At 44.9% G+C, this 21,564-nt stretch overlaps 1 protein-coding gene across 9 annotated transcripts in view; it reads right to left on the bottom strand.

The window, feature by feature from the left end:
- Positions 1-17,508, bottom strand: part of EDAR (ectodysplasin A receptor) — a 93,062-nt gene extending 75,554 nt beyond the window's left edge. For 2 of the 9 annotated variants that reach the window (XM_036224663.1, XM_036224662.1), the window contains exons 1-2: positions 17,183-17,505; positions 4,831-4,985 (exon numbers count right to left, since the gene is read on the bottom strand). The gene's annotated coding sequence lies outside the window, so the exon portion shown is untranslated. Of the gene's footprint in view, positions 1-4,830; positions 4,986-17,182 lie in introns of all 9 variants that reach the window. The other 7 variants (XM_036224664.1, XM_016162991.2, XM_036224670.1 and 4 more) reach the window with 5 other exon arrangements.
- Between the last annotated feature and the right edge of the window lie 4,056 nt (positions 17,509-21,564).

Here is a 21,564-nt window from a genome sequence, read left to right as displayed (position 1 = left end):
GATTAAGAGCAAAAGAGCAGCGGAGAACAAAGTTTTGCAAGCACCCAGAGGGGTGAAAAGAAGACAGTCAGAGAAGTCTTCAAAGAGAACTAGAATTTGATCTGGGTCAGGAAGACCAAACAGTAATGGAGGAATAGCACATGAAACCTTGAGTCACAGTTGAGCCTCAGCTACTGGTGATGTGAAGAGTCTGACTCAGACAGAGGTCTTGTGCTGCCATGTGGAAGACAGGTGGGATGGGTGGGATGTGGCCAGATTATGGGGCACTTTCGGTTGTCAGCTGTTGGGGAGCTCACCCGGGCACCATCCTGGGAGCTAGATAGAGCCGGACAATCTCAGGCCCCACTCCAGACCTACTGAATCAGAATCTGCATTTTCACAGGCACCCAAGTGGTGCACATTAAAATCTGAGAAGCACTTCTTGAGGACATGAGGAACCAGGAGGTGTCTGTAATCAGTGACAGGGTGAAGGAAATATTTCAGGGATATTAATCTGTTAATGATGTATAAAATTAGACTGAAGAGAACCTGGAAGCCAGGAACTCAACTAGGGGTTGAGCTATGAAGTTGGGATAGTCCTGATGTCATTTTGGATATCCTGACTTATGAGAGAGGGTAGAGCACTATGTGGAGACACCCAGACGGGCCCTCGGAAGCCAGGTCGGGGCTGGGAGGTGGGTGTGAGCATGGCTGGCTCACATGGAGCAATGAGCCCAGGAGGAGATTAGCTCTAAGGGAAGAGAATAGCCAGGGAGGGGCGGGGGTTCTGCTGAGAACAGAGGTTCTGGGAATCTTCTAGTTTCTCCCTATTCAGGGGACAAGAAGGGGACTTACAGAGAAAACAGCAAAACCATTAGCGAGAAAGGAAAAAAAAAATAGATAAGGTTTACTTGCAGCTTTTATTGAAAGAAATATTGCTAGAATTTTCATAAACCTAGAAAATACACTTTGTTAGTAGCATCAATAAAAACAGGCTCATTAAACAATAGAAATTTCATCTTGGGACTATATTATAAGACTGAACAAATACAAATAACAAATCTCATCCTTTTCATTCCTTGTGGAAATAACTGCTGTTCAGTAAAACAAACTTGTGAAAGACTTCCAAAAATCATAGCAAGACCTAAACTTTCTGCTCCATCTACTGTATTGATGAAGAAATGGAAAGATGGTCCAGCCAGCAGCCATGTGAGTGAGTCTTCTTCCAGCCTTCCAGTCGAGCCTTCAGATGGTGCAGCCCCAGCTGACTGCAACCTCATGACCCTCTGAGCCAGAAACACCCATGAGAGCCACTCCCTGATTCTAACTCTCAAATACTGTGTGAGACAGTAAAGGTCTGTTGTTTTAAGTTGCTAAGTTTTGGGTTGTTTGTTAGGCAATTGGGTGTTTCGCCTTTGAGTCCTCTGCTACTTCAGCCACACTCCAGTGAGACATCCACATATCACTAAGTTCTGTTTCGTAGAACTTAAATAGACATGCTGATTCTAGTTCTTTAGAAACTTAAGACTTAATGCAGAAGGTAACAATGAAATCAAAATGTGGAGGGAAGCAAGACACTGGGGTAGTGTGCTCACTCATCCCAATCACACGCGGTCATGCTGTGGTTCTCTCTTTCTTGTAGCCCTTCTGGCTGGCTTCCAAGACACTGTCCTTTCCAATCTCACCAGGCTGTGGGAGTGCTGGGGGCAGGGTTGGGTCAGGCTGAGGCAGCCTAGCAGAAGAGAGACTGTAACCAGGACGTCTGAGCCCGCATGCCGAGGGTTGGCAAGCCCAGTCAGTGTCTGAACAAGGTCGAAGGATTTTTCCCTACTCTGTTTGTCTTGTAGCTATGGCTTTGATAGCACTGGAGTGAGAACTTGTCTGGCTAATTTGAAAAAACAAACACATAAACAACATCCAGTTGATTTGTTAATGACCTAACAATGCCCCAAAGCCCAGAAAGTAGATGCCGAGACCCATAAAGGAGGTGAGCAAAAGTGGCATCAGGCAAGGACAGCTTCTTTTGGGAATGCTCCGTCCCTTTCTCCAGCTGTGCTCCACCTGTCCTGCCCAGGCTAGCTAGATTATCCCCTTTGCTTTCTTAAATTTTCTTTTAGTTTTCTGAGCTGGCATACCCAGAACACAGAAACATGTGTCCCAAGTCCAAGGAACTTCCTATGCAGGTGCTTTGCCAGGTGTTTATAAGGCCACCTCCCTGCCTTTTGCGAAAACGGACCATTAGAAGCGGGATGGTTGCTTAAGGGCTGGCCCAGGTGCTGACAGAGCAGCGGCTATCAGCCGTGTCCCCACAGCAGCTCAGTCTTAAGGCAGACGCAGAGGCCTGGACTTGGCACAGTCCGTTTTCTAGTGCCCAGGGGAATTTTGGGCCTGACTCCTGGCAAGGAGCAAATGCCCATGCCTCTCTGCTTGGCTCTGGAACAGTCCCAGCCTGCAAGTGGTGGCTCCCGGAACTCCCAGTGCCCGTCTTCCTCTGCCTGCCAAGGCGCCAGCTGCCTCTGAAGGATGCACTTTCCAGAAAGCCTGTTCAGAGCCCAGGGCTGTGCACGGCAGACGTACCTTGCTCGTACTGCCACCCTGACTGCAAACACTGGAAACTGTTTTGTTTGGAGCCACGAACTTGGCTTCCATCTTATGGTGAAAAAAAAAAAAAAAAAAAAAAAGGAACAAAAACCATATCAGAATTCTAAAAGGTCCTTTAATATTGGGCTTTTGGGGATGTCCATTGGCCTTTAGTTTTATGTAAATAATTTAACGACTTCTGGGGGTTCAAGATCAGGCCCTAGGATGTTTTTCGGCACAAAGTTCTTACCCATTATCAACTAAGTATGGAACTGTAAGCCTCATCTTTGCTCACAAAAGTCTCAGCATTCCACCTCTGAGAGATATAAGACCTTCTTATCCATTTGTTTTCCAAATAAAAGCAGTAATTAAAATTAAAATTGTTACATATTAATTGTGGATTATGTGTTAAGACGCTGGAATACATGTTTTGGAGCATTGTTTCAGTCTATACTAAAAGCAGATGTGATTCCCATATTACAGATAAGAAACTGAAACTCACAGTGGGGAGAAAGAACTTAGCATAGCTAATAACTGGCAAAGGTGGAATTCTAACTCTTTCCACCCCAAACTGCCTCACCGGGCACACACTGCGCAGCTGTAGTTTGCACAGGGGCTTTAGCCTTTTGGAGCTTACAGAATTCTGGTGGGGATTTAGGAGGACTCAGAGGCAGTAACTCAATCATTTTCTAGACCATTCGGGCAGCTATTCCGCAGCCTCCTTCAATAGGCATCACCTTTACACCTCTTCTGGAGAACCAACACACATCGCTGAATCTGCTTTTCCTTTGAGTCAGCCCTGAGGGCAAGAACACTGCCGATAGGTGTTAGGCAGGGTTCAGGGGGCAAGAGATGATATAGAACCCTGGGGCCAGCACCCCAGGAGCTGTTACCTCCACTAAGCCTAAAAGGGCAAGAGAAGAGAGTGGGTCTGAAGCCAGGGTTAGACCTCAGGCAGAGAGGTACAGGGAGCAGGCAGGCATGGACGCACTGACATCAGCCTCCTTCTGTCTCTGCCTCCTGCCCAGGCCTTCTATTGGCGATATCCAGAGGAGGCCAGAGGGTGAGGGAGTCTGTTGGTGCAACCCATGCAGGGCAGCCTTGTGGGCAGAGCCAGGAGAGGGCTGGAGAGTGGGTCAGGAGAAAAATGGAAGAGACCAGAATAGTGAGGATAAGACCTGTGTCTTCTTTGCCCTGGGGGCCCCACCCTGAGCCTGACATATAGCAGGTGCTCATAAGTATTGTTTGAGAGGATGGGATCAGGAGTAAGTAGAGGCGTGGGTGGATATGCAAGGACAGCTCACCCTGCCCCCATCACAGCACCAGAAGCCAGATGATAAGTCCTAAGGCAGGAAGTGGGTGGCCAGCACCAACAGGCCTGGGAGAGCAATGCGTGGTGTGGGCTTGGGGTCTAGGAGATAAGAAGCTTTGGAAAAGCCTTGGGCAAAAAAACCTCCAGTTAGAGCTCAGTGGTGGCTGGTGGGAATGGCCTGGGGGACACAAACTGCTTGCTCCAGCCTTAGAATTTTAGATGACGCCCAGAGGCAGTAGTGCAAAATGGCAGGACATCCACCCTGTTCTTAACTTGGAAGGTAATATGCAATTATTTAGACTACCAAGTAGCCGTGCGATAAAAGAGAATTAGAGTGACGTATACAGAGCAAGTGCCACACGCCGTACATTGTTCTCAGCATTTTCCATGTACCAGTTAAATCATATATAGTCCTCATGAAGGCAGGACTTTGCATTATTATTCCCATTTTACAGAGGAAGAAACTGTGCTACTGAGTAACGACTTGCCTAAGGTCACTGAGTTTTCCACCGGAAAGACCAAGATTTAGAGGCAGGTGGTCTGGCTCCAGGGCCCTTCTGACTTTTTGGCTCTTCTCACCTCTGAATGTGCCCCAGGAGCCAGTGGGGAAGATGGTGGTGGCCTGGCCAGAGCTGTTTTGGTTCGGATGGAGGAAAATTGCTAGGAGCAAAGAGGAAGTATCTGAGTCTAAACAAGAGATTCTTATCAAAATAAACCATTTCCTTTAGAATAGTTTTAGGTTTATGGAGAAGTTGCAAATATAGTACAGAAAGTTCCTGTATACCTCCTACCTAGTTTTTCCTTTTAATATCTTACATTGGTATGATATATTAGTCACAGTTGATGGACTGATATTGGTACATTATTATTAACTAAACTCCATACCTTGTTCAGATTTTTTTAGTTTTTAACTAATGTTCTTTTTCTGTCCCAGGATCCCATCCCAGAGGCCACATTACCTTCAGTTGTCATGATTCTTTAGGCTTCTCTTGGCTGTGACAGTTTCTCAGATGCTCTTGTTTTTGATGACCTTGACAGGTTTGAGGAGGACTGGCCAAATGTTTTGTAGAATGTCCTTAATTGGGTTGTGTTTGATGTTTTTCTCATGATGAGACTGGTTTATGGGTTTGGGGAGAAAGAAGTAAAATATCTTTTACCCCTTACAGAGGTAAAGTGCTCTTTTAATCACATATACATTTCATCGACATGATTTATCACTACTGATACTGACCTTGATCACCTGGCTGAGGCAGTGCCTGCTAGGCTTTTTCGTCCCATTTCCCTACTGTCCTCTTTGGAAGGAAGCAGGAACGTTCAAGGGGTGGGGTGTTACGTTCCACCTCCTTGAAAGGGGATTATCGACATAATTTATTTCAATTTCTTCAGTATGGAAGATTTGTCTCTTCTCCATGAACTTATTTAGTCATTCTTTTATTTATTCGTGCAATCATTTATCTCTATGGATATTTATTTTAAACTTTGGATTATAATCCAGTTTTTTCTTATTTATTGCTAAAAGCATTCCAGCTTTAACGACTTCAGGTGGTCCTGTGTCCTGTTGACATACCCCATTTATTTTTGAGTACTTCCTTACTTTCTGACATAATAAGAAGCTCAGGCTCGCCTTGTATTTTTCCTGCCCAACACCAGGATAAACATTTCTCCAAGGAACTCTGGTTCTTTTATCGAGACTAGCATTATAAACCTGGGCTTGGGCTCTGGATAAGATGAAGAGTTATCTGAGGGTGCTCTGAAATACCTGTTACTTCCAAGTGTAGCGAAGGAGCTCACTTTTGTGGAGGTGGCTGTGCCGTGATAGCAGGTTAACGACTGTGCACAGGCAATGCTGTTAGGCCTCCACCAGCTGCCCTCACCTTTTCCAGAATGAACAAGTCTGAAGTGCCCTGCACTTATAGCCAAGAGTCTGCGTATGGGGCTCATCAGAGCTGCCCCTGTGGCCTCCCTCAGAGAGCTGGTGGCCTTTCACCTTTGGCTCCTTAAAGAACCTACCCTTTCTTAGTATTTTTTAAGTAGAAAAATGATCCCAGGTATTACGAAGGGCTTGGTGCACGTGAAGTTCCTCTCTTCCAGCACCTGCTTCCTCAACTTTAAGGCACACATTTACCTTCTCATTGAAAGAGTCTCTGTTGTTTAGTTGATGAGAAAGCTTGGAAGGCTCTGATGAACACAAGACTTTAGAGCCAACAAGTGGCAGTAGGCTTCAGTGTGTGAAAAGCCTGCGGGGCTATTTTGGGCCTTTGTATAATTCCTGCTGAGAGGGGGAAAACTCATTCGTTTTTTCTTCTTTTCTTGTTCAACTCTCATTTATACAAACTAATCGCTTTCTAAGCCCTTATTAACCCATTTCCCGTTTGCCCCAAGAATACTCACTGGTGGCACTTGCACCTGCAGCGTTTATCCCAAGATAACTTACAGATTATTGTCCTAAACTTACCCCGAAGTTTGCCATGAAATATCTCACTTTTATTGTTATTTTCACATTGCTCTAATACAGAGATCCCCAACCTTTTTGGCACCAGGGACCGGTGCTCCTACAAGACTCTAATGCCTGATAATCTGAGGTGGAGCTGAGGCGGTGATGTTAGTGCTGGGGAGCGGCTGCAAATACAGACGAAGCTCCTCTCGCTGGCCTGCAACTCACCTGCTGCTGTGCGGCCAGGTGACTAAGAGGGCATGGACCAGTACCGGTCTGCGGCTTGAGGGTTGGGGACCCCGACTCTAGTCTATCGATAGTCTGCAAATAAATGACATCGTTCTATTTATAGCATTTTGTTTTTAGCAGTGGTATTTCCATTTACAAAATATAGTAATTCTCAATCTGTGAAAATGTCAAATCCTAGAAAACGTTGAATTCTTACACAAGATGTTAACATCATTCTCAAACAGTTGTTACTGAAGATTTATTTGAGGAATCTGATTTATGTATACATTTCTGTTACATTAGGATTAGAGACAAGTTCTGTTTAAAAATGACTCCAAGAACAGTTTTTATATTTTATTGTCACATTGAAAACCAATCAGATTTGCTTCAGCCTCAAAGAGCATGTTTATGTAAAATTAAATTAACGGTGGCAGCGAACTGAAATTTTTTTTTTCTAAGCGGGAAATGGGTTAATGCATGTGCTTATTTTTATGTATGGACAGGATTTATGGCATCTATGGATACAGATAACACCCCTGAAGGTGCCTATTTATAATAGAGGAACCCCAACCATCTTTGTCCAATAAAAGATGCTGATGTTGACAGCACCAGCGGAAGCACATTTTTTGTTGTTGGTTTGTTTGTTTTGAACAGTGATTTTATATATTGTTAATTTCGACTATTCAAATGTCAGAACTAACTTGTTAGAATCTGTGATGCAGTGAAGTACGGTTAGAGGGAATGGGTTTTGAAGCAACAGGAATACCAAACAGTGCCCAGTGCTGGGAGACTTTCAGTATAGAGACAGTCTATCAGTAAAGCCAGAGAAAAGGCAGAAAATTACATTCTGAAAGCAGGAGGGCATCAATGACTTTGTTAGCACAACCGAAAATCTGGTTAAATTAAACCCAACAGGAGAGTAATCCACAGGCAGAAGAGAAGGAAGCTGATAATGTAAACTCAAATGAATACAATTTGAAAGCTTTCCAAAAGGAAACGATTAACCCTCGAGTTTTCATCAGGGGAGGGGGTGCCTAAGGAACAGACATTCCATTTCCAATGAGGGCTCAGGTGTCTACTCAGTAAGGCTTCAGAAATGCTGGGTTCAAAAATGTTCAGTGGTGTAGAAAACAAGATTTACCTAAAACTCAAGAGACACTGAACCATCTGAGGATGCCAAAGCCCCTCTCTACCTTCCATTGCTTTCCTTTACCATTTTCCCAAACTATTTAACTCATGCCTAAGAACAGACCTTTCCTGCTGATGGTTAAGAAAGAATCTGCAGCTTAGATCCCATGTATGCAGGCAGTGAATGTATCATACAGGTCAATGCCAGATTTGCTGTCTCTGTTAAGTGAACCTGTGCCCCTTCCAACATCTCCTTTGTTGGGACTCACGCTGAGATATCTTCTGCCCCTTACTTCTCCCACTTCCTCAGCTTGGTCCCAGCCACATTCCAAGCTATTTTGGTTGTCGCATTTCACAGACTCATGCATGTACACTGCACAGCACCCCAAAGCAGCTGGGGATGGGGGGTGGGGAGCAGTGATTGTAAAGTAGCCCCCTCCCCAGGAATTCTGGAAAAGGGACTGCATAATTCAGAAGAGATGTTTACTCAAAACCTGATGAATGAGAATGAATGAGGGAAGGGTGGGAAAGAAATTCCTTAGGGTGGGAAGATGGCAGATGACAGTAGGAGCTAGAGGAAGCTGAGGAAGTCTGTTGAGACACAGGGTTGTGGGGAAGAAAAGCTGCCTCTGCCTTCTTATCCAGGGTTAGATTAATGATGGAGAATATAGATGGTAAGAACTGAAGATCCACAGGACTCTTGCAGAGTTTAGGCAACAGTAGTCAATAGGCCAAAAGCCATTACTGCATGTTCAAGAAGGAGAAGCTGTGGCCCCTGAACCTTGCTCACCTCTAGCATTACTGATCCATTGAATAAAGTTTCTTCATTTTGACCATCCAACATCCAACATGGGCCCCGACCATGCCTGAGCTCTGACTTCCAGCACATTGGGAGGCAGGAACTCTATGGGTCTGTGGGAACTGGGGGCAGGTGGTGCGGGGACTGCAGCCCTACCACCTGTGACAGAGACAAGGTAAGTAGCCTCCAAGGCTCGCTGTGAGTATGCGTGATATGCAAGATGTGGACACTTGCACTTAATAACACCAGGCATTGGGAGACTCCCTAGAGTAGGCATGGGGTGAGGGGATTAGTCACTCTCAACTTCCTGTCTTCCTAACCTGAAACCCAACTGTGTTGATGTCTCCTAGTTGCTTTTTAACCTCAGCTCATTTTCTCCTCTTATCTATTTGCTTCATTGATTTCAGACAAGTCTGCAATGAAAGAATCCCAGGAAGTCTCCTGAGTCACATCCCAAAACCTCTGCGGGGGAGGGAGAGTGAAACTCCTCCATGAGGGTCTCAAGCACGTAGGAGGAAACCCCCTCTCCAGCTCTGCTGCGCACGCCTGCCTGGGAGCTCTGCAGTAGTCCATGTTTTTAAAAAATTTGTTGTTTACACACCAAGTTGGCTCCCACACATATGATAGTGCTTATGTTGTATTGTATATATAGTACGTCTTCTAGTGATCAGTGCTATACACAGAAGTTCTTTGGGGTGGGGAGCAGAGCTGATATTTTATATGAGTGGGGCCAGGTAGGGCTTCTGTGATAAGGTCACTTGTCAGCAGAGACCCAATGGGAATGAATGAATGAGACAAACAGAAATCCTGGGCAAGAGCATTTGGGGCAGAAGGAACAGCAGATGCAGAACCTTGTGGCTTCTCTGAGGTGCATCAGGAAGGCCATGTGGCCAGAGTGGTAGGGGTATCACTAGTTGGGGGTGGCTACTAGATGCCATGCTCCAAGGGGCTTGTAGACCCTGCTCTGTCCTCCTTGGTGTAGCTGCCCCTTAACTGCAGGGTCCTATTGGTATTCGGGATCCGGGCCAAATTGATAGGTTACTTGAGGGAAAGATGGACACATCAGATGATCTTGATCTCCATGAAACCAAAGTGATTAAGTGATAAGCAGAGGCCTAGCTGATATATTAAATTCTGTCCGTGAGTACATACAGAACATTGTCAGGACTTAGTGTTCGAAGTTCTTGCCTGCCTCATCTCACTTAAATCCACACAATAACCCCATGAGGTGAGTATTATTATTCTTTCCCAGGGAACTGAGAGAATTTACCCAATGATTGTTCAAAGTCTCATCACTAGCAAATGGAGGAGCCAGGATTTGGGTCCATGTCTGTTGGAGGCTGGAGGCTATGCTCCTACTCACCCTTTACACTGCCTCTGTCCCCAGGATCCCTTCCCAAGCTGTGCTGCCTCCTGAGGCTGTGCCTACCTCCTGGGCCATGCCCACTCTAATCCAACCCCAATAGGACATGTCCAGCCCAACTTCAGAAGAGAAGAAAGGCCACTGAAGTTGAAATAGATATGGCTTGTCTCGAGTCTCCAACACCACCATTGCGAAGCCGCTGGGTCTGCTCTTGGCCTTGAGAAAACAGGAAGAGAACGTGCCCTAGCTGCCACCACCTGACGGCCCCCCCCCCGCCCCCCGCAAAAAAAACACCTGTGCAGGCTCAAGAGTGTCTGCTGAGGTATCTGGGAAGCTCAGAGATATTTGGGGTTTTAGATATCTGTCTAGGTAGAAATTGTACTCTGTTCCTGAAATGAACATGACATAAAGTTAAACTTCAATCTGATTGTAACAACACACCTCATCCCAGATCTGATCTCTGAAGGAGCTCATTGAAAAGACACCAAGTTGAAGTCCATGAACCTGGGTTGAAGTCCTGCCATTTACGAGGGGAGAGCTCTTGGACAAATTACCTCATTTTTCTAAGCCTTAATTGCACATTTGTGAAACAGTGGTGATAGTCTCTATTTGACAGGATTGTTAGGCAGATTAAATGAAATGAAAACATTTGAAGGTAATAAGTGTTCAATAATGGCTGGTTTAAATAAATGTTTATTGAGTACCTACTATGTGCCATGCATGTGCTAGATACTAGAGACTAGAAGGGTACTCCCTATAGAGACATGCTCTCTGTCCTCAAAGAAAACACTGCTCAGATAATGGAGGACAGAGATGTTGAAGAGATTAATTATAATGCAGTACGATGTGCTAAGTGCTGTTATTTCTATTTCTTATGTGAATACGTGTTTTTGTTCATGTGTGAATATGTGCTATTTTTACTATTTCTTCCTTTTGATACTATGGGCTATGAGACCAGGAACCAGGCCTCCTTCTATTTCTTTTAGTTCTTAAAAACTTGAGCAAGGTTTGGGCACATGATCCTATGGGAAATCCAGTGGCCTCTTTAATTCAACAAAGAAAACATCCAGGGAGGCTCTGGAGAAGTATTCTTCAGGCCACCAGGGTGAACAAAAAGGATGGACCCCCGAACCCACTATCCGGCCCACGCTCAGGGAGCCTGTGACCTCCTGACTAGAACCTGGGCAAGTGGAAGGATGCTCAGCTGACAGGGGCATGCATCTCCAGAGGCCCCTGCTCTTATTTAATTGACGCTGCAGGAGGCAAACAGCCGGATCCTCAGAAAAAAAAGGACACTGCATTTGTCAGTGTCTCAAATCTGTTTACTCTGTAAACATAAGGAGGAGCTCAACATTCTACTGTTCTTAGTTTTGCAATCTTCATAAAAATAAATATTTGCCTTCAAAAACAACAACTGCGATAACCATCATGATAATATTCTCAAGCTCCATTTCTCTCATATATGCCAATCTCAGAAGTCAAGTCAGAGAGCTGTGTGTGGTCTGTTTGGATAATGTTTTTCAAGTGGAAACCAACTGGCAGCAATTTTGCTGAAAGTTTGGTCTCTTGGTTTTCAGATTGACTCAAACTAAGTGTCTCAAGGCACTGGAACATCTCATCCCTGCCTTGGTTTCCTCTGTTCACAAAACGAGGAGCAACATTGCTTACATGAGTGCTAAAGGGAGACCAAGACATTTGCTCAGCTCGCAGTGGTTGTAGGAAAAGGACTGGCCTCTGCCGGAGGCCACCTGGAGAGATCAGAGGACTGCGGTCTATTCACATATCTTAGCGATGGATCTCTCTCTCCAAATCTAAGAATGGCTAAAGCTTAAAAAGGGTTCTGCTGAATTTAAATTTTGTAGCTCATAAAGGAATCCATCAGCAGAAAACAACACTCTGCAAGTCTAATGATGCGCAGTTGCCTTGTGCCTTTCAAATGCTGCTCTGCACCCAGCTGCTGCTGCCCCCTTTCATGGTGCATTTAAACAGCCACATCTCCCAAGTGTCCATTTTGATTGATTTTCCTTAGTATGGACAGGAACTTTTAGGAACAGCCATCGCCAGCCATTATCAAGTATTAAATCTTAAAGGAAATGAACCTTGAAGAATCCTCTGAGATGCCTTTAAGATAGTGCAGTGCTTTTCAATATTTTTAAAGATTAGAGTTTTTTTCTGGGCCAGAAGTAATGTTTGTTATGCAAGAACACAGAGCTTCAACCAAACTATTAAACCATAAAACCATACCTACCAGGTAAACAAAATTAACCAAACCAATAGACATTTGCATCCCATCTGACTACCCTCTGGGGTCTTGGGCCTTTTTTACAGGGTCAGGATCCTGGCCGGATGCCCAACTCCTCCCTCCTGTCCCACCTATGTGCCCTCACTGCCCTGGGTTTCTCAGAGACACAGTCTCTTCCCCTCAGTTGACTTCCTGCCCGACTGATCTCCATGGTCCTGTAACTTAAAAGTAAATTGAACTTGCCAGGTGCTGGGCAGTCACACGCTGGGTGGGGCAGAGCAGCCGGGTTCCCCGGAGTTCTACAAGGGCCATGTGCCACAGACAGGAACAGCTCTGGAATGCCAAACGGGGTGTGAAACCGATCTCCAAATTTGTTCCCCTATGGCATTCTCGGAAGAGGAGGCTTCCTAACTGAACCTGTCCGTGCTTCTCTGTCTGCCCAACTCTACCTCTCTCCCTACACCAGCAAGTACTTCTCCATCTCTACAAGTGAGAAATGGGGAGTGAATGGAGCGGGCCAGGGCTGTGGGCTCTGGGTTGGCTGTGGGAATACTAGGTAGGACTGTAAAGGGGCAGAAGACAATGTCTGACTCTATAAGAACGTTAAGCATTTTCTTTGTAGTTTGAGACTTTTAAAAATGTAAGCATGTGTTTCAAGTTGGAGTCTTTAAAATTTTTCTCAGAAAGGGCCCCTTTGCCATTCGTTAACTGCAAAGGGAACAGATGTTGGATTGAAAGGGATCATTCCATTGTCCTGCCAACTTCTCCCACTGCGAAACTAGCCCTCTGAGGAAAAGGCTACCTGGACATCTGACTCATGGTGGTGCAGGCAGGATGGGTTTCAAAATATAACAGCTGGCATGCTGTGGGCACCGATGGTCCCAGAATGACATGAGGCATGAACAATTGCAGTTGAACTTCTGCCCTAAGTCAATGTATAGTTTCATTTGTCCTCCCAACACCCTAAATGGAAGCCCAGACTTAACCGTGGCCTCTATCCCAGCATGCCTGGCTCCTGGTTCTCCATTCTTGTCTCCTCCTGTTCTTCCCGCCTTTCCCTCTGCTATAGCCACACTGCCTTCCTGCTGGTGCTGGGACACCTCAGATTCATTGCCACCTGGGGAGCCTCTGCTCAGCTCATTCTCTAGCTTCATTAGGTTTTGCTCACGTGTCATCTTCTTGAGAGGTTCCCCTTAACCCCACCCCAAGTACTTTCTCTCTGCTTGCTCTGCTTATTTGTTTCTTCATGGCACTGATTTTTTCTGAAATTAACATTCACATCTATGTACGATGGCTTCTCTCTGTACTAGAACATGTGGGCGCCACAAAGTGGGGTATTTGCTCTCACTACCCACGGGACTTCTGTGTCACTAAACCCAGGACAGTGCCTGCCACGCAGCAGAGGCTCAGAAAAGATTTGTTGAATGAATGAATGTATATTAAAACCAGTGTGAAATTCTACCTCCTTCTCTCTCCTGTGCATGAAGTTTAAGGAATATGGAATTGAAAATATGGCAACATGGACATTTTAAGAGAAAAGATTTGTTAATGGTCTGATAGTTGTCAAAACTGTGACCTCGCATTTTTCATTTGCACTCTAGATTTGTGTGTCTTTCTTTATATCCTCAGAAAGTGCTTCACATGAGGATTAGAGTGCTGTTGGCAGAATTATCTCCCTATTATTCTCAAGAGACTAATGTCTTATTTCAGTATTTGGGCTCACTTTTTAGTTGCTTATATCCAGTCATTTAACTGTATCATTAAATAGTCTTAATCTTGAGGGATCTAGAAATACCACAGCTCAGCTTAGCTTCCATGCACCCCGGGCCTCACTGTTATTAGTAATGACAACATGACTGTGGCTGTGACTGGTTTGCTTACTGATTCCATCAGGACTCACAAGCCAAGGCACCTTCCTGCCGTGTATAGAGCGCAGTCTGATTTCCTGGCTGGTGAAGTGACTTGAGATGACATGAGCTCACTGGGTGGCACAGCTGTGGCTATCCATGCAAATCCATTTCCATATACAAGGTTCATTACCACCTTTCCATTTTCCACAGTCTTCTGATTTGTTGAAAATGGAAAACAAAGGCCTCTTGGTTAGTTAAGCATGTAGCTATGTGCATAGGCCTCTGGGAACTTCAGGAGGACCTGAGCAGAGGACAAGAGCCTCCAGCTTCACCAGCTTGTATCTGTTCTACCATGTATGCAAACAGTGTGTTTGACGTCTTCGGGTACCCATCCTTTAAGAAATAACAAGTGTCATTGCACCCAGAGAGAGTAGATTTGCTAACTGGAATCTGTTTGCTTGTTGACTTAGGGTACTTAGGTGTTCTGGCAGCCCATTGTCCCACTGTGTGATTAGAACAGCTGGTGACCTTTTTTTGACACAAAGGGTCCCCTTCATTCGTTGGACATATTTTTGCTGAGTGCCCACTATGTGCTAGAGAGGACGCTGGGACAGAGGACACCTTGGATTATAGGAGTCCTTTATACGCTATTTGATGAACTGTAGGACGACCCTCCTGCCAAGACCCAGGGCAAAGGCTTTTCCTTGGATTTGATTCTGTGATTCTACTAGCTCTTGGACAATGCTTTGTGATGACCTTACGACAGACATTCATGAAAAATTAAGTTCACGCTCATTTGTTTGTACTAACAGGGGAGTTATTTTGGGATTCCTGAATTCCGAAAGCCATTCGAAATTTTCTCTTAGGTACTAGACTATATTAGATTGAACCACTTGATATCACCTATATTTGACTATGTTTAGGCTATATACAAACAGCAATTTCATATTTTCTACTCCAATATTTCGATTGCCAATCCTTTACTGGGATGGCTCACGAAGAATGAAACAGAACGTTTCCTCTTTAGCCCTGGCCTCTGATAAGGACAGGAGGCCAGCGAATAGTGTGGCTTGCTTTATTTTTTAAGAAAATAATAATTGGGGATTGAATAAAAACTCCTGTCCACAATACGTGAACTCAAGGACAGCAAAGTAGGTTCTGATGGGCCTTTGTTTCCTAATTGATCTAATGCGCTAAGTGAGCTTAATGTAAGTTAATTAATTATGCTATTACCTAGGGTGGAATTACCTAGGCAGAGCCTAAAACAGCATCAAAGGAAAGAGCAGGCAGGTATCTCTGGGATAATTGAGAAAACCAGGGCCAGGAGGAAAGCTGCACAGAGGTGGGCCGGCAGGACACTGAGTAGGCCGGGAGGGAACCCACCTGAGGGGCTGAGCCGTTTGATCATAGGGCTGGCTTCCAGAACACCATCCTGTTTACAGCTACTGTGTTTGAATATCAGATTTTCTTGAGTCTTTGAAGCTGGGTTCCTGGGCATTCCCTTGAGAATGAATTCCATTTTTTGGAAACCACAAAAGTCACTCTCCTGAACCTAGGAAGGAGACTCAGGTGACCTGGTTTCTGGCTATCTGTGGTCCTTTGAGACCTACGGAACTTTGACGAGAGATGCTCCTCAGTTAAAAGAGTCGGCCTGGTTTTGCACCCTTGAAATGAGGAAGTCAGGGAGTAATACCAGGTCTGTCTTCACTTCCCCAAGCAAACCCTGGGCTGCTGCCTGTGGCAAGCACTGTGCTAGGTTCAGGGGCATTACGGCACCGAAGAGACAAGGGTGGGCTCCTGACACTTCTGAGCTTCGTAAACACATGTCATCAACAAAGTGAAGACCCTGTTTACTTTTAGAAACTTGGTAGTGCCCAGAGAGTAAAAGTCAAACAATTCAGAGAAATCTTATTTACTCTTTTCTCCCCAAAACATGTGCTTCCAAGATTACCCTCCTAAGGTGCCACCACTAGTTAATAGAGTACAGCCTGGCTCACTCAAGGGTGGAGAGAGAGCAGAGACCTCAGCTGACTGTCACTGGGGCCCCCAATCTTCTCCAGTGACAAAGGGCACACATGGACCATCCTCAGGACAAATGCTAATTTCTCAGCTTTGATAAGTAACTGTTTATGGTGGACTCTGTCAAAATGTAACTTCAAAGGCTGCAAGTGGCTATGGCTCAGAAATCTCAGAGCTCAAATTCAGGCGAGAAATATTCTCTATCTTAATTACCTGAATTGATTCCTTTTCTCCTTTAATCCATTGTGGTTTTTCGCTTCTTTAATATTTTGAATTTGTTGCAGTTTTACTCTTGGCCAGAGGTATCTGAAAGGTGGAACTTCGGAGCCACGGCACAGTGGCGAGCTGGAGAGCAGAGGAAGGGGGCTGGTCTTCGTCTGCTCCCCACCTTCTCTCTGTTCTTCAGTCCCATCATCTCACATCCCTGTGTCCCACTAACTGTCCAGTTCCTCCGACTGACAGGGCTTCTCCCCTGATGATTTGTCATCTCATTCCCCACCCCTTATTGCTTTAATTTTCCCTCTCAAACCTTCGCTTACTGTCCTCTCTGCCCCGCTGCCCGCTGCCCTCTGCCCGCTTTCTCCTTCCCCTGATACCTCTAGCTCCGCAGTGTAAGAGCAACTGCTGTAGGATGTTGGGAAATCAGAACCAGGCCTCGTGTAGGAGTCCAAACTATTCTGGGATCTGTCGGTGCATTGAGAAGAACTTCTTGGCTGGAAATGAAAGGCTTGATCGTCGAATGCATACACACCCCCTCACACATCCCCAACTGAGGGGTCATGACATCGGGCCTCAGACTTGATTCAAAACCACACCTGAAAGGTTTCTTAGGGCACTGTGAGAACTCGGGATGGGACGCAGGTACAGAGCCCAGCCAAAGTCCCAGCTGCTGCTTGCCGTCCTGTGACCAGGCTTGGGGGAAAACCGGAGAAACACACTTTCGTGCTCTCTTGGAGACACCCATTTGTCCTATAGCCAAATCTTAAATCTTGCTAAGCGCATACAGAGTTTGGCTCACTAGCCAAATAGCGAAATGGGTTTTCTTATGTTTTCCTGAAAACAAAGGAAGAACCTCAGGTCTTAAAACTGGTAGCACAGACGTACAGTAATCGGAAAAGCTTGTTCAAACGCAACCCAAATATGACACGCATTTCAAAAATGTACCCAGGCTGTTTTGCAGCCCCTGACACCTCAGTCTCATCCACAGCCTAAGAGTTTAGAAAACCAAAGAGAAGGATCAAGGCTTACCTGGACCCTGTTGGAGGGAAAGTTTCTAATCCAAGCAGGAGATGGAAGATGGTCTGAGAAGAGAGCCAGGCACGGTCCTGTTTTGGGCCACCAGGTTTCACAGGTGGCCACTCGGCAGGGTTCTCAGAAGCAGATGCTGGAGGCCGGCAGAGCTGCCTGGAGCGAGGCACCTCTCTGCTATCAGTCCCACTTTCCTTCTGTTCCAAAGGGCTTCCCGGGAACTCTTCCTTGACTGCTCCCGTCCTGTTTGCGAGTTTGGAAACAGCCTTACGGAGGGGCTTTCCCTCGCTGCAGACTCACCTGCACCATCTAGAGGCCTCTCCCAGCACTGGCACCTTGCTCTGCAGGTTAGCCCCCTCTGCAGCCGGCCCAGATGCACACACCTGGCTTTTAACTTCCTGCCCTGAAAGACACCAGTTGGAATCTGTAAAATCATTGATTTGTTTTTGTGGAGAGGGAGTCTTGCTTCTATCAGAACAACCAGAGCCTTTGGGAGCTGGAGTGCTAAAAAGCTAAATTAGCATTAAAATACCATTAATCAAAAAGGCCCCCCCACTGAGATGGCCAAAGGCTGTTATATCCATTCAGCTTTGAAACATGCTGGCACATTTCTGCCTTCCTTTCTGCCCACCTCCCACATCCACTTCAGGCTTCAAGTCACCATATATCTCCCATGTAACTTCAAACAACCACATACACCTGTATGATACACCCCACATTACCACATACGCTTCATTTAACTCCAGATAACTCTGTGTGTGTGTGTGTGTGTGTGTGTATCTCATATAACTAGATAATCAGGAAGATATTTGAAACGCAAACAATTAGAAAGTGGCCTTTAAGCATCAGTTGATTCTTTCTCAAAAGTGAAATGATTAGGAAAAAAAATCATCCTTCAAAAGAATGTAATTTCTCCTGCCCTTCACTCCCCCAATCCCACCTACACACGAGGAGCAGAACAGCTCCTCCAGGATAGATTTCTGTCCTTCTCTTCCATCTTGTTCTCTCTGCCCTGATTACATACAGTGTAATTCACACATGAATAATAAACAGTTTAAGAGAGAAAGAAACAGACAAATGTGTGGAACACCTGTGAAGATCCCGAATTAAAGACTTTCTGTCTCCAGAAAGGTTGAGCAGAACCACATTCACCCGTCACAAGCAAGGAAAGAAAGCAGCTACCAAAGTAACATCCTTGAACACGTGCATTTGTGTCTTTCCACAATGCCAAGTTTATTGAGTGGAACCTTCTCAGATAAACTCATCAAGTACCCATGCAGGTTAACACACATCACAGGGAGGGGAAGTACAGAGTCTTATACGACAGAGCTAAGGGATGAAAGACCTCAGCGTCTCCAAAGTCAGCTCTGTTGACTGGTGGTACTGATAGCTGAGCGTTGGTCCCAAGCCAGCGGCTACAACCCGTACAAGGTCAGAGTTTTGGGCTCTTAGTGCACCCCTCTGTGATGCTCTCAAGTCAGGCTTGAGCACTGTGTAGGGTGTTCAGCTTATAAGAACTTTATAAGGTGGATCCTCATGCTTATCGGCCCCTGTACTTGGGGGCTTATCAGAGGCAGTTGTGGCTGACAGTTCTGTGGTTTGGAGCTTTCTGGTCACACCCTAAGGGAGGTCCCTTATGTGCCAGTTGACATTACTGTCACAGCTCCACGGAATCCATTTGTAAAGTCCAAAAAGTCCTCAATTCTTTATGCCCCATATATTACCAATATACTTGGCCAGTGTGGATGATTCACCCAGATAATGTAAGTTTCCCAATGAGAATTTTAACTTGAATTTTCAGGCTTTGTCATTTATATTGCTCATGCTAAGCCCAAACTGAGAGTGTGTGATAAATTGAAGTTACCAAACTTATTAAAATAAGAAGCTAGGAAAATGAAGAGAAAGTAACTATTCTGGGTTACTCTTTTTTATTGCATATAATTTTGACTTTTTGACATATTCATTTTAACAAGCGTGTTCAAGAATGGGCATTATTTTAGGTATAGCTTTTTTTCTATTGGAAATTAAATGGTGGCTTTACATGTACCAGAGAGAGATGATGACACTAATCTTGCCAAAAGATAGGGAAAGACAGGAGAGAAAATTAGAATGGACACAGACTATGGATGTAGTAGTAGAAGCCAAAGATTTTATTTTTCTCTTTGAAAAAATCTAGAACATTATGAGGAAAGTTGTAGATGGTTATGTTTGAAACTTTCAGTTATCATGTCCAAATAAAGATGAGTATGTGAATTAATTCAGTTGATTAAGAGAAAGAATGAAACAAGAGAGATTATTGCTTATCCTCATCATTTAAGGCTCCAGAGCTCCAGGCTCCAGATTTTCTGTTTTATGTATTTAAAAGACTAAGGCCGAAATAGCAAAAGGTTACCAATAGTATTTTAAAATAACAACATGAATCAAGATTGCAGACCATGGTTGAGTAAATGGGGTCTCCTCTGGCTGTGGAGAATGGAGTGTAATTTGAACACACGTTTCACGCACATAACTGAGCCCTGACTTGCTGGTCCTCCCCTTGCATCACATGAGCACAGATGCACAGCCCAGGGGAGGCACCCAGCAGAGACCTGCAGCTACAGGAAATGCAGGCCCCAGCTCTCAGCTTCACTGAGCCACAACTTTACACATGGTCATAGAGATTCAATGGGACTCTCATACCTGTAGAAAACATGCATGCATTAATAGAAATGATTTCCTAGCAGATTTGATAATATCCAGTGAGTAAAACCAAGCCATAGTCTGGTCATCATTTTTTAAAATCTGAGTCTTAATTACTAATGTCTTTTTGGGTAAGCTGGAAGAAAACCTTTGATACCTACTTTTTCCATCAAAACAGCATTCTTCTATATTAATGTGTTTGTGCATCATTTATTCATTCGGCAAATGCATATGGAGTACCTCTGGAAGCCAGGCACCATTTGAGGTGCTAGGATACCACAATGAGAGAGAGTCAAAATCTCTGGCCTTAAGAAGTTGACTCTTGAACAACTGTATGGCAGATCCCCATGCAGTCAAAAGTTCATGTATGACCTTTGACTCCCCCAAACCTTAACTATAGTTGTCCTTTGCACCCACGATTCGAGAAACTGCGGATCAAAAATACTGTTTTTGATCCGCAGTTCAGAATCTGCAGTTGGGAATGTGAAATACTGTTTTTGAAATGGGCTTGGTTGAATCCAAGGATACAAAACCCGTGGATACAAAGAAACGACTGTATTTATTGCAAAAAAATCTGCAAATGAGTGGACCCATACAGGTCAAACTCATGTTCTTCAAGGCTCAACTGTACTTCTGTTTCAAATAACTGTGAAATACATTTTCTGGAGTTGCTAAGCAGACAAGGGGTAGAGGACTCTTGGCTGTTTGGGTGGGGAGTACCATCTGCTGGTGACAGTTTCCTATTATCTAATTACTGTCTAAAAAAGTGTCATCAGACTAAATAAACCAAATGAGGACATTTTTTCCTGGAAGCTGACTCTGACATTTAACTACCCTTGCCTCACAACTCACCATAGCAAGTTATACTTCTGGTGACCCCTGAGTTCCTTCCAAGAAATTATATTGCTCAAATCATAGGATAGCTTATGAGTATTATGCAATTTTTTTTTTTATTCAAAATAAAATGACCGTAGCTCTGTCTATGCCATGGAACTTGCATCTTTGAATCTGTACCGGAACTGGAGCAGAACCGGAAATGTCTTCCAGGAGAACTCTGCCCCTGCCTACCAGGCTCCTTAGGACAGCAGGCTCCTTAGGGCTGTCTTGGTTCAGCTCCTCCCTTATTCTAAGAAGATATGTGGACCTCAGCTCCTCGGGTGGCCACTGCACTGGTTCCTGAGAGCATAGGCTAGGTAGTTTTTAAAGGATTACCTCAGACCCCTTGTTGCCCCCACTTATCAGAGCTCAGCAGAAAAAGAAAAGAAAATAAAGATTTGTGATTTAAAGTCTCATGACATCATCCTATAGGTGCGGATCCTGTACAGGGCCTTGGCTTGCAAACAGACACCTGAAATAGAACAGAGTTAGGTGGTACGAAGGAGACCAGCTAGCAGATGGAGACTGAGCATGTGTGAGGGTGGTGCTCTGGCTAATTGAGGAGGTCAGGATTCATTGAGCTGAGAAGGAAGAGGGGAGGCTGGCAGAGTAAGAAGGAAAGGGGTTTTAGGGTAAAACAAGGAGTGGTGCTAAGGCCGCATGGGGAAAGAGCCAGGTGTGCTGAGAAAAGCTGTTTAATAGAGAGAAACCATGGCTCAAGAGCCGGGCGCTGGTTTGAGTGGCCTGAGCCAGGTTTGGGAAGGACAGAGGAGATCCCTGGGCCAGCGAGCGTGGCTTGAATTTTATTACAAGTATGTCATCATTTA

Source organism: Rousettus aegyptiacus, unplaced genomic scaffold, assembly GCF_014176215.1.
Source record: "Rousettus aegyptiacus isolate mRouAeg1 unplaced genomic scaffold, mRouAeg1.p scaffold_m13_p_7, whole genome shotgun sequence".
Taxonomy (NCBI): Eukaryota; Metazoa; Chordata; class Mammalia; order Chiroptera; family Pteropodidae; genus Rousettus; species Rousettus aegyptiacus.
Note: the sequence above shows the minus strand (reverse complement) of the source record. Positions and strands in the feature narration are given on the sequence as shown.